The sequence below is a fragment of the Pipistrellus hanaki genome, assembly GCF_964339955.1.
Source record: "Pipistrellus hanaki genome assembly, chromosome: 1".
Taxonomy (NCBI): Eukaryota; Metazoa; Chordata; class Mammalia; order Chiroptera; family Vespertilionidae; genus Pipistrellus; species Pipistrellus hanaki.
This window is the reverse complement of record NC_140503.1, coordinates 49,997,819-50,009,489: the sequence shown is the minus strand read 5'-3', so window position 1 is coordinate 50,009,489 and position 11,671 is coordinate 49,997,819.

The following is an 11,671-nucleotide window of genomic DNA, read 5'->3' as shown; positions in this document are numbered from 1 at the left end:
GCTTTCCAGTTTTCTCAATGTCATTTATCAAAAAGTTATGTGTTTTCTCCATTGTAAATCTTGGATCCTTTGTTATAGATTAATTGTCCACATCTGTGTGGGTTAACCTCTAGGCTATCAATTTTGTTTCATTGTTTTGTGTGTCCATTTCTGTGCCAATACCATACTGTTTTGATTACTATTGCTTTGTAGGATAAGAGCATAATATTTCCACTTAGCTCTTCTTTTTCAAGATTGCTTTTGCTTTTGGGATCTTTGTGCTTCCTTATAAATTTTTGAATTTTGCTAGGTAGTGCATTGAATCTATATATTCTTTTGATAATATGGACATTTTAATCATTAAGCCTTCCAAACCATGATAATGGAAAATCTTTCCATTTATTTGTGCAATCTTTAGTTTCTTTCATGGGTGTCTTTTAGTTTTCAGTGCATAGGACTTTCACCTTCTAGTTAAATTTATTCCTAGCTGCTTTATCATTTTTGATACAATTATAAATGGGATTGTTTTCTTAATTTCTTTTTCTGATAGTTCATTACTTAGCATGGAAACATCACAGATTTCTGTATGTTACTTTTCTATCCTACAACTTTACTAAATTCATTTATTCTAATGACAGTGTTTTAGTGGAGTCTAGGGTTTTCTATATTTAGTATCATCTAATCTGGAAATAGCAATAGTTTCACTTCTGTCTTTCCCACTTGGATACATTTTATTTCTTTTTCTATTTATTTATTTATTTATGCCTAATTGCTGTGGCTGTACTTCTAATACTATGTTGAATAAAAGTGAAGAGAATAGGCATTCTTCTCTTGTTCTTTATCTTAGAGGAAAATCTTTCAGAGAGGAAGGAAGAGGGAGACAGATAGAAATATCAATGATGAGAGAGATCAATGATTTGGCTGCCTCCTGTATTCCTCTTACTTGGGACTGAGCCTACAACCCAAGAATGTGCCCTGACCTGAACTCGAACCATGAGTTCATAGGTAGATGTTCAACCACTGAGCCACACTGGTTGGTCTTGTTATAATATTTTTATGATGAAATATGTACTCTCTATTCTCACTTTGTTGAGAGTTTTTATCATAGATGAATTTTTTTCAAATGGTTTTTCTGCATCTATTGAGAGGATTGTGTGATTTTTATCCTTTATTTTGTTGCTGTGAAGTACTCTATTGGTTGATTTGCAAATGTTGAACCATCCATGCATCCTTGGATAAATCCCAGTTGATCATGGTGTATTATCCATTTAATGTATTATTGCATTTGGTTTGCTAATATTTTGTGGAAGATTTTTATATTTATTTTCATCAAGGATGTTGGCCTATAATAATTCTTTTTTGTGTATCCTTGTCTGATTTTGGTATAAGGGAGATTTTGGCCTCCTAAAATGGGTTTGGAAACTTCTACTCCTTTTCATTTTGGGGGGATAGTTTGAGAAGGATAAGTATTAAATCTTTTTTGAGCATTTGGTTGAATTTGCCAATGAAGCTGTCTGGCTCTCAACTTTTAAAAAAATAAAATAAAATAAATCTTTATTGTTCAGATTATTACAAATGTGTTCCTCTTCCCCCCCTCAATTGCTCCCCTCCACCAGGTTCCCACCCCACCCTCTGTCCTTTCCCCATCCCCCATTGTCCTCATCCATAGGTGCAGGGTTTTTGTTCAGTCTCTTCCCGTACCCCCACTCCCCTTTTCCCCGAGAATCGTCAGTCCACTTCCCTTTCATACCTCTGATTCTATTATATTCAACAGTTAATATTGTTCATCAGATTTTTTAATTCCCTTGGTTTTTAGATTCACTTGTTGATAGTTACGTATTTGTTGTTCATAATTTTTATCTTTATCTCCTTCCTCTTTCTAAATAACCCCCTTCAGCAATTCATATAATTCTGGTTTGGTGGTGATGAACTCTTTTAGCTTTTTTTTTATTTGTGAAGCTCTTTATCTGGCCTTCAATTCTGAGTGATAGCTTTGCTGGGTAGAGTATTTTTGGCTGTAGGTTCTTGCTATTCATCACCTTGAATATTTCTTGCCATTCCTGTCTGGCCTGCATGGTTTCTGTTGAGAAATCAGCTGACAATCATATAGCTGCTCCTTTATAGGTAACTACCTGCTTTTCTCTTGCTGTTTTTAATATTCTCTCTTTGTCTTTTGCTCTTGGAATTTTAATTATGATTTGTCTTGGTGTGGTCCTCCTTGGATTCCTTTTGTTTGGGGTTCTGCAGGCTTCCTGGACTTGTAAGTCTATTTCTTTCCCCAGGTGGGGGAAGTTTTCTGTCACTATTTCTTCCAGTATTCTTTCGGTATCTTGCTCTCTCTCTTCTTCTGGAATCCCCATAATTCTGATGTTGGTTCGTTTGAAATTGTCCCATAGGTTTCTTACACTATCTTCAACTTTCTGGATTCTCTTATCTTCTCTCTTCTGCAGAGGAGTGTCCTCTGGCTCTTTGTGTTCTAAATCTTTGTCTTGATTCTTGCAATCTTCCATTCTGTTTTTAGGACTTTGTATAATATTTTTTATTTCAGACAATGTTTTCTTCATTTCTAGTTGATCCCTTAATATTTCTAGTTGATCCCTTTTCATATCCTCACAGTTCTCATTTATTTTATCAGCCTTTTTTAGCATATTGTTGAATAACCTTATAACTGTAGTTTTGAACTCAATGACCAATCTTTTCTTTTCCTCCATCTCTTTCCTTTGTCCTTCCTCTTGTCTGCATTTAGTTGTTTCCCTGATGGAATAGCTTTGTGTGCTAGGTGTTCTGGTAGAGCTCAGTAGCACAGCCTGCCCAGTTACCTGCGGTGGACAGTCTTGGTGTAGCCCTTTGTGGGCTGTGTATGCAGCCTTCTTGTTAAGCCTTGCTTATTGTTGGTATCACAGGGAAGTGTTGATCTCCAAGCCAATTGGCTGTAAGGATCAGCAGTGTCTCAGCTAGGAGGGCTTCGGTACTCCGCTTGGATAGGGTGGGGTCTCGAGGTGGCGCAGACAATCTTTGGTTCCCTGTCAGTTTCACCTTAGAAAACTCCTGTTAGCGGAGAGTTTCGGAAGATTGGTTGCAGGTACGCGCACCTCTTTGGTAAAGGCGCAGACAAGCTTTGGATTCCAGCCAGTCCCTCATTAGAGAAAGCCAGCCTCTGGGAGAGCTTCTGTGCTCAGCCACAGATGGAGTGGAGTCTCGAGTTGATGCAGACAAACTTTGTTTTCCCTTTGGCTCCTCCCCAAGTCCCGCAGTAATGGCCTCTGGCTTCACACACCTCTGAGAGATCTCTGCCCACTGCCTGACAGTATGGTCTCTCCCTGTCTGGGGCCGTCTATCAGAGCAATAGGCTGATTCTGTTTTTCTCTTGAACAAGAAAGCCAGCCGCACGTTAGCTGTTCACCCTCTCCCCGCGCCGGGAGTAAGCCAGCATCAATTTCAGGCCGGCCCTTCCTCTCCCCGCACTGGGAGTAAGCCAGTGCCTTTTCGCGCACACAGTTCTCCGCACCTTCACAGTTCCTGAGGTTCAGAGTGCCTTCTCTCTCCTTCCCAGATGGCAGAGCCTCCTCTCAGCTAGCCGTCCGGCACTTCAGGGCAATGCCTCCCCTGTTTTCCAGTTCTAAATTCAAATTTGTTGTGGTAGGCTGCATTCGGGTGTCTACCCTATGCCACCATCTTGGTTTCTCCTCTGGCTCTCAACTTTTATGTGTTTGGAGAATAATTGTTAATTGATCAACTGTCACTTTGAGGAAATTCTGGGTTATCCTATATAATAAAGAGGTAATATGCAAATTGACCATTACTCCAACACACAAGATGGCTGCCACAAGATGGCCAGCAGGTGAGAGCAGTTGTGGGTGATCATGCCAGCAGGGGAGGGCCATTGGGAGGGATCAGGCCTGCAGGGGAGGACAGTTGAGGGAGAACAGGACTACAGGGGAGGGAAGTTGGGGGGACCAGGCCTCCAAGAGAGGGCAGTTGGGGCAACCAGGCTGACCAGGAAGGGCAGTTAGGGGTTACCAGTTCAGTAAAGGAGGGAAGTTGGGTGTAACCAGGCTGGCAGGGGAGGGCAGTTAGGGGTGACCAGCCTGGCAGGAAAGGGGAGTTTGGGGCAATTGGGCCAGCAGGGAAGCAGTTAGCATCACTCACGCTGGTAGGGGAGTGGTTAGGGGGGTGATCAGGCTGGCAGGCAGAAGCAGTTATGGGCAATCAGGCAGGCAGGCAGGCAGGCAGGCAAGTAGTTGGGAGCTAGCAGTCCTGGATTGTGAGAGGGATGTCCAAGATTGGAGAGGGTGCAGGCTGGGCTGAGGGACACACACCCCTGCACGAATTTTGTGCGCGGGACATCTAGTAGAATGAGTAAATACAAATGTTAGAAGCAGATATGGAAATATCACAGAGGCAGTGTTAGGGGGGAAAAAAGGAGCAGTAAATAAACATAGGGAGAAGCATTCACAAGAGCCTCACAATTAAAGAAAATTTGAGGTGGGGTGTGGCAAATTATGAATACATAGCACAGAAGGCCCAAAGTATTTCTAAAGTGAGTCATTAGCCTTTGTATATTTGATTCCTTATTTCATAATTTATGAATATTCGAATTTCTGCATATATAACTTATATAGACTCATATTCATGTAGAAAAGACTTCAACTTTGTACAAAATTTTAAACTGAAACCAACTTAATGAAATTATGGCTTTAATAAGAAATTGCAACAATTATCTCTGTATTTGCTTCCACTGTCCAACAATCTCAATACTGTTGTGTTAAAATAAATTATTTGATGAATTGGAATATTTAGAACTACAATACAAAGAAAAAAATGTTAAAGGTAATGATAAAATAGCCCTGGCTAGTTTGGCTCAGTGGATAGAGCGGCAGCCTGGGAGTGAAGGTCCCAGGTTCAATTCCGGTCAAGGGCACATGCTCAGATTGCAGGCTCAAACACAGTAGGGGGCGTGCAGGAGGCAGCAGATCAGTGATTCTCATCATTGATGTTTCCGTCTCTCTCTCCCCTCTTCCTTCATCTCTGAAATCAGTAGAAATATATTTTTTAAAAAGTAAAGATAAAATAGCATTTGTAATATGAACATTATTAAAGCTCTGGCCTGAAGACTCCTAGCAACAGCCTATTCTCCATCTTGTCAAAACAACCCCCTTTCTGAGCATGTTCAGAGCTTGCAGATCTTCATTTATACCAGAATGTCAGGAACTAGAGAAACAAAAGCATTTTGTAAATGATCTGCTACATACATTGCTTTCTACAATATCTCATCTGTCGGAGGCAGCCTGTCAAAGTCAAGAAATGTTACTTGGCTCACAGTGGGTCGGATGCAGACCTGACCACCCACTCACCAGCTGCAGGAAATGAATGTAAAGTAGTTGGTCATTTGTCCCAGGATAAAGAACAACTGCTAAATATTTTATCCCAATTTATCAGCCCTGCTTAATTCCAGTGAATTCCACCAATTCAAGGCCTGCCACACTGTTTATTCTCTCCAGAACAATACGCTTAACCCAATAGGTTTATTTGTTTAAGTCTTCTAGTGAGTTCTTTTAAATTATGCCTTGTTTCTACTACTGCTTGCACTTTGCATTCATGTAAGCTTTTGCTGCAGCTGCTTGAGAAGAAAAGAAAAGAAAAGAAAAGAAAAGAAAAGAAAAGAAAAGAAAAGAAAAGCCTCTTATGGAACAGTGAGAAAAGAATACATTTTACAATGTTCCTTTTTTTTTTTTTTTTTTTTAGCCTAAAATTAGCACCTTGCATATGGACTATTCAGCAGGTGGCTCAGCAGGCACAGGCTTACTGTTTTTAATACCTGCCACTGAGATGTTTGACATTTTGACTTGCTAAAGAACAAGATTTTTGAGGTCATCACTAGCGTGTGTGTGTGTGTGTGTGTGTGTGAGAGAGAGAGAGAGAGAGAGAGAGAGAGAGAGAGAGAGAGAGAGAGAGAGCATGCACATGTGTGTGCTTGTAGCATACTGAGGAAATTCTCCTAGAGGTTTCCTAGAGGAGACAGTACAAGAGACAAAAGCTACTAACAAAGTTATGTAATTAAACACAGAGAAGGCATGTGTTTAGCTACATTCCAGCCTTACTATTGAAGTGGAATAACTAATTCAAATCCCACCAGTGTTAGAGAATAGGGAATTATTCTATGATTTATGGAATTCCAGGAATGACACATTATAATGTAATCGGAATATTCTTTGAATATTATTTAAGTCCCCAGTTTAAAGTTCACTGAGATAAGTTCCCTCAAGGGTATGAAACTCAGTTATTGAATCAGCATTTCACTAACATTTATTAACGTAAACAGTGTCTGCCATGAACTAACTATTTTATGCAATGGAGCTTTAAAATAAAAAGCGGAGTTTCAAATCTGAAAGAAACTTAGGAAGTATGATAAGCTAATCTTGAACATGGATAGTGAAGGAGACAGAGGAGTCTCAGAAAATCCCTAGGTCTCTCCCTTGGTGACTAGGTGAGTGGTAGAATCATTAATGATGTCTGACAAAGACCACAGATTGCTTACCCAGCATCCACTGTACCCATTTTCTTTCTTTCTTTTTTTTAATCCTCACTCAAGGACATATTTTTTTCCATGGATTTTTAGAGAGAGAAGGGAAAAAGAAAGACAGAGAGAAACACCGATGGGAGAGAGACACATAGATTGGTTGCTTCTCACATGACCCTAATCAGGGCTGGGATCCTGCAACCACGGTACGTGCCCTTGACCAGAATCAAACCCAGGACTCTTAAGTCTACAGGCTGACGCTCTATCCACTGAGCCAAATTGGCTAGGGCTACACATTTTCTTATGTAACTGACCTATATAGTATCAAGGCTGGCAAAATGCCCAGCTAAAAATTATATAAAAACTATGTTTTCTAGTCTCCATTATGTCTAGTAAGACATCTCTATATAAAACCCTAATGTGCAAATAGACGGAATGGTGGAACCACCAAACAACTGAACATCCAGTTGCTTTGATGAGCGCTGACCACCAGGGGGCGCGCGGGGAACATGGCAGGCATTGGCAGCAGGTGGCAGAGTGCAGAACATAGTGGGCATCAGTCACAGTGGGATGGTGGAGCAGGTGAGTGGGGGGTGCAAGACCAAGGCGGGATGCCAGTCCCTGTCATTGGAATGAGCTACTCGTGGTTACTGAAAATTCTTTGCTCCCACATGCCATGGTCCTGTCTAGTGCTCGTACCTGTTGCCGGCACTGGTCCTGATCACACCTGCTGATGATGTCCGAGGTAGCTAGGTAGAAAATGGGTAGAAAATGGGTAGCCCTAGCTAATTTGGCTCAGTGGATAGAGAGTCAGCCTGTGGACTTAAGGGTCCCAGGTTCAATTCCAGTCAAGGTCACATACCTTTTTTTTAATTTTTTTATTTTATTTTATTGATTTTATACAGAGAGGAAGGGAGAGAGATAGAGAGTTAGAAACATCGGTGAGAGAGAGTCATCGATCAGCTGCCTTTTGCACACCCCCTACTGGGGATATGCCCGCAACCAAGGTACATGCCCTTGACCGGAATCGAGCCCAGGTCCCTTCAGTCCCCAAGCCGACGCTCTATCCATTGAGCCAAACCGGTTTCGGCAAGGTCACATACCTTGATTGAAGGCTCCTAGTCCTGGTTAGGGTCATGCGGAAGGCAACCAAGCTATGTGTCTCTCTCACGTCAGTGTTTCTCTTTGTATCTCCCTTTCCCTTCTCCTGTCTCTAAAAATCAATGGAAAAAATATGCCCTAGCTACTGGTAAGGGCATGAAGTAACTTGAAGGTAGACACTGGGTGCTAAGAATTATAGAACAAAATATGTATTCCTGAAAATTGGTGAGTCACCATGTTAGCCCTGGGTTATCTAATTCTGGAATTTTATTTTGATAGAAAAACAAATCGTTATCTTATTTAAGCTACTATTATCTCAGGTCTCTGTTAATAGCCGTTGGAAGTAATCCTAGTTGACACCTCATTACAGAGAACCAAGCTGCCTAGAGCTTTTTGGTCAATGGCAGTGTTAGGAGGAAGTTCAGTTTTTGATGTGCGGTATGTGAGGTGCTGGTGGAATGCCCAGAAGTCACTTGGAAACCGAAGCTAGAGATATAGATTTGGGATTGATCCAAGTGTGAGGCTAACGTTCACAGCTTATCATTTCCATTCAGTAGTCTTACTTTTCTTCAGATCATGAATATGGTAAGAACGTTCTAATTTTCATTTCTGAGCATTTAACTTGCACTTTACTTTGAATGAAATAAAGGCCATCATTTTGCATGGCAGAACAGCACCATAAACATGAGTGTGCAAGCTGAAACTGTGCAGTTACCTTAATAATCGATGGGACATTTTCCATATATATATATATATATATATATATATATATATATATATATATATGGAAAAAACAGTAAAACTATTATTTATTTAGTGTATTGGAATTTAAGGCATTAAAACATTGAGAACTAACGTGTTTTATTTGTTAAAAATGTATCAAGAGTAGTTTAAACACTGTTTGGCTTCCTCTGTTGTGTAACTTACTGTACAGGGAGAGAGGATCTTTTGTATGCCCCAGGGAATTGTTATTCTCCTTCCTAAATTTGGATCAGCTTCTAACATTTTATCCTTTGCACGTTCATGTTGTGAAATATCATGAAAATTCCATTAATGTGGAATTTTTTTGCCTGTGTTACTTCTTATGGGACATCTCCATTTTTGTTGTGGCTGTTTTTATAACCACTTTCCTTCTTTACGTTGATAAATTTGCCTTCACTGAGTTCCTCTGCTGCATATCTAGAATTTCTCAAATGTTGGCAATGTCAACATTCTCACGGTCAGTTATTTATTCTATAACTCCATGCTCCATTCGATTTTTACTTCCAGCAATGTCACTTGGGCGTTATTTGCTGTACTTTCATCTCTTAGCTAATTATCTCTTTTGATAATTTATTTTTTTGTAAAATGTCATGTGGATTTTGCCACTGGGAGACAAGATGGAAACACAGCTACACACTTGTGTTATCTCTGTATGTGAACCGAATACCAGGTGCAGAGTGACCAATCACTAGTGGGCTTTGAAAGAAGTGATGTGATTGGTCACTGATCATGATATGTGTCTGGTATGTACATAGTGTGATTTGTGGGATGAAGAGCCAGCAATAAATTGTACTTCATGCATTTGCTGCACTGAACTGAACCATGGTAACTGAAATGTGACCTGTGGTGCTGGAGGACGGGGCTATTTAACTAAACCGTGGTAACTGGAAATCATGCATGTCAGACCCATGCAAAGTAAGGCCTGTTGGATATGACTCAACTCAGCACTGGTGAGTAAAACTTAGAAGTGTCCATGCAACCTTCATTTTCCTCCTTTGTACCTTCTCCATTTCATGTCTAATAATATTATTTCCAGAAAGTAATAAGAGGAATTGGCAGTGCATCCTAAATCAGTCAGTTTTGCAACTGATGGTTTTGGTTAAATATATTTTCTAAAATGTGTGTGGGAAGGGAGGGGAGAAGAGGTTTAAAATTATGCTTAATCATGTATTTTCTGTCCTGTGTTTGTATCCTATGGCCACGGACTGCTGAAGTAATATGGTATTGTTTAAAAAATTTATCTCAATTGTTGAAAGTATTATATTATAGATCTCCATTTTTCTTCCCCCTTAACCTACATTCACCCCACACCCACTCCCCCTCTCCAGGCCTTCACCACACTATTCTCCATGTCTATGGGCTGTGAGGTAAGTTCTCCAATTCATCTCTCCCACCCACCACCAATCCCATCTTCCCTCTAAGATTCATCAATCTGTTCCATGCTTCTATGTCTCTGGATTTATATTTTTTTAATCGGTTTATTTTGTTCATTAGATTCCACATATGAGTGAGCTCATGTGATGCTTATCTTCCTTTAACTATCTTATTTCACTTAGCAAATACTCTCCAGGTCCCTCCATGCTGCCTCAAGTGGTAAGAGATAAATGTTGTTGGAAACATTGAACAAATACGTGCAAAAAAATGAAACTAAGCCACCAATTTACGCCATACACAAGAATAAATTCAAACTGGATAAAAGACTTAAATGTAAATCATGAAACCATAAAAATCTTAGAAGAAACCAGAGGTAGCAAAATCTCAAATAGCTCTCATAGCAATATGTTTACTGATACATCTTCTGGGACAAAGGAAACTAAGGAGAAAATAAACAGATGGGACTACATCAAAATAAAAAGCTTCTGCACAGCAGAAGAAACAATCAACAAAATGAAAAGGGAGCCCACTGCATGGGACAACATATTTGCCAATGATACATCTGATAAAGGGTTAATTTCCAACATATATAAGGAACCCATACAACTTAACTAAGAGAAGACAGATAATCCAATTAAAAAATGGGCAAAGGACCTAAATAGGCACTTCTCCAAAGTAGACATATAGAAGGTCAAGAGATATATGAAAAAATGCTCAAAGTCACTAATCATTTGAGAGATGCAAATTAAAACCACAATGAGGTATCACCTCACACTAGTATGGCTTTTTAAAAAAATATATTTTAACATTGAGTTTTAAAGAAAGAGAAACAGAGAGTAAGAGAGAGAGAGAAATATTGATGAGAGAGAAATATCAACATTGACTGGCTGCCTCCTGCACACCCCCGACTGGGGACAGAGCCCAAAACCCAAGCATGTGCCCTTACTGGGAATTGAACCATGACCTCCTGGTTCATGGGTTGATGTTCAACCATTGAGCTACACTGGCCGGGCAAGAGGATGGCTTTAATAATGTTTCATCATAACAAAATAAAAACAGGCTCAGAGATACAGAGAACAAACTGATGGCTGCCAGAAGGAAGGATGGTTTTGGGATTTGGTGAAAAAGGTGAAGGGATTAGTAACTACAAATTAGTAATTGCAAAACAGCCATGGGGATATAAAGTATAGCATAGGAAATATTATAATATTATAATATTATAATATAATATAAATATAATATTATAATAACTATGTATGGTGCCAGTTATGTACTTAAAATATTGGGGGAGTGTATGCTGTAAACTTGAAATTAATATAAAATAATATTGAATGTATACTGTAATTGAAAATAAACTTTTTAAAATGTTTGTCATAAAGTACTTTTATTATAATTCTATTATTGACATTTTTACTAATACCCTTTTATTCAATCATTCAGTAAATATGTGATAGGCACTGTACCATGTGTTTAGAATATTTGTATTAGTGAATAAAACAGACAATAATCTTTGCCTCTATGGTGAATACATCTTATTCTATTTTTGTATTTTTTTTTTTATCCTATTGGGTGACATTGGTTCACAAAACCATACCGGTTTCAAGGGTACAACTCAACAAAACATCATCTGCTTACTTCATTGTGTGCCCATTGCCCAAAGCAGTCTCTTTTTGTTCCCATTTATCCCCCCACTGCCCACTTCTGTGGTGAACACATTTTAAGGGGCTGAAACATGGGGTAATAATAATGAAGCCTGCTACAGTAGTGCAGTACTATGTCAAACTATGATAAAATTATGAGTGGTAAAAGTACAGATATTTAAGTGCACATGTAAAATAAAAAGTATTAACAATCTTGACTGGATGATCAATATTAATATCACTAATAAAGTGATATTATGGACATCATACATAGATACAATGCCCTAAGAAGGAT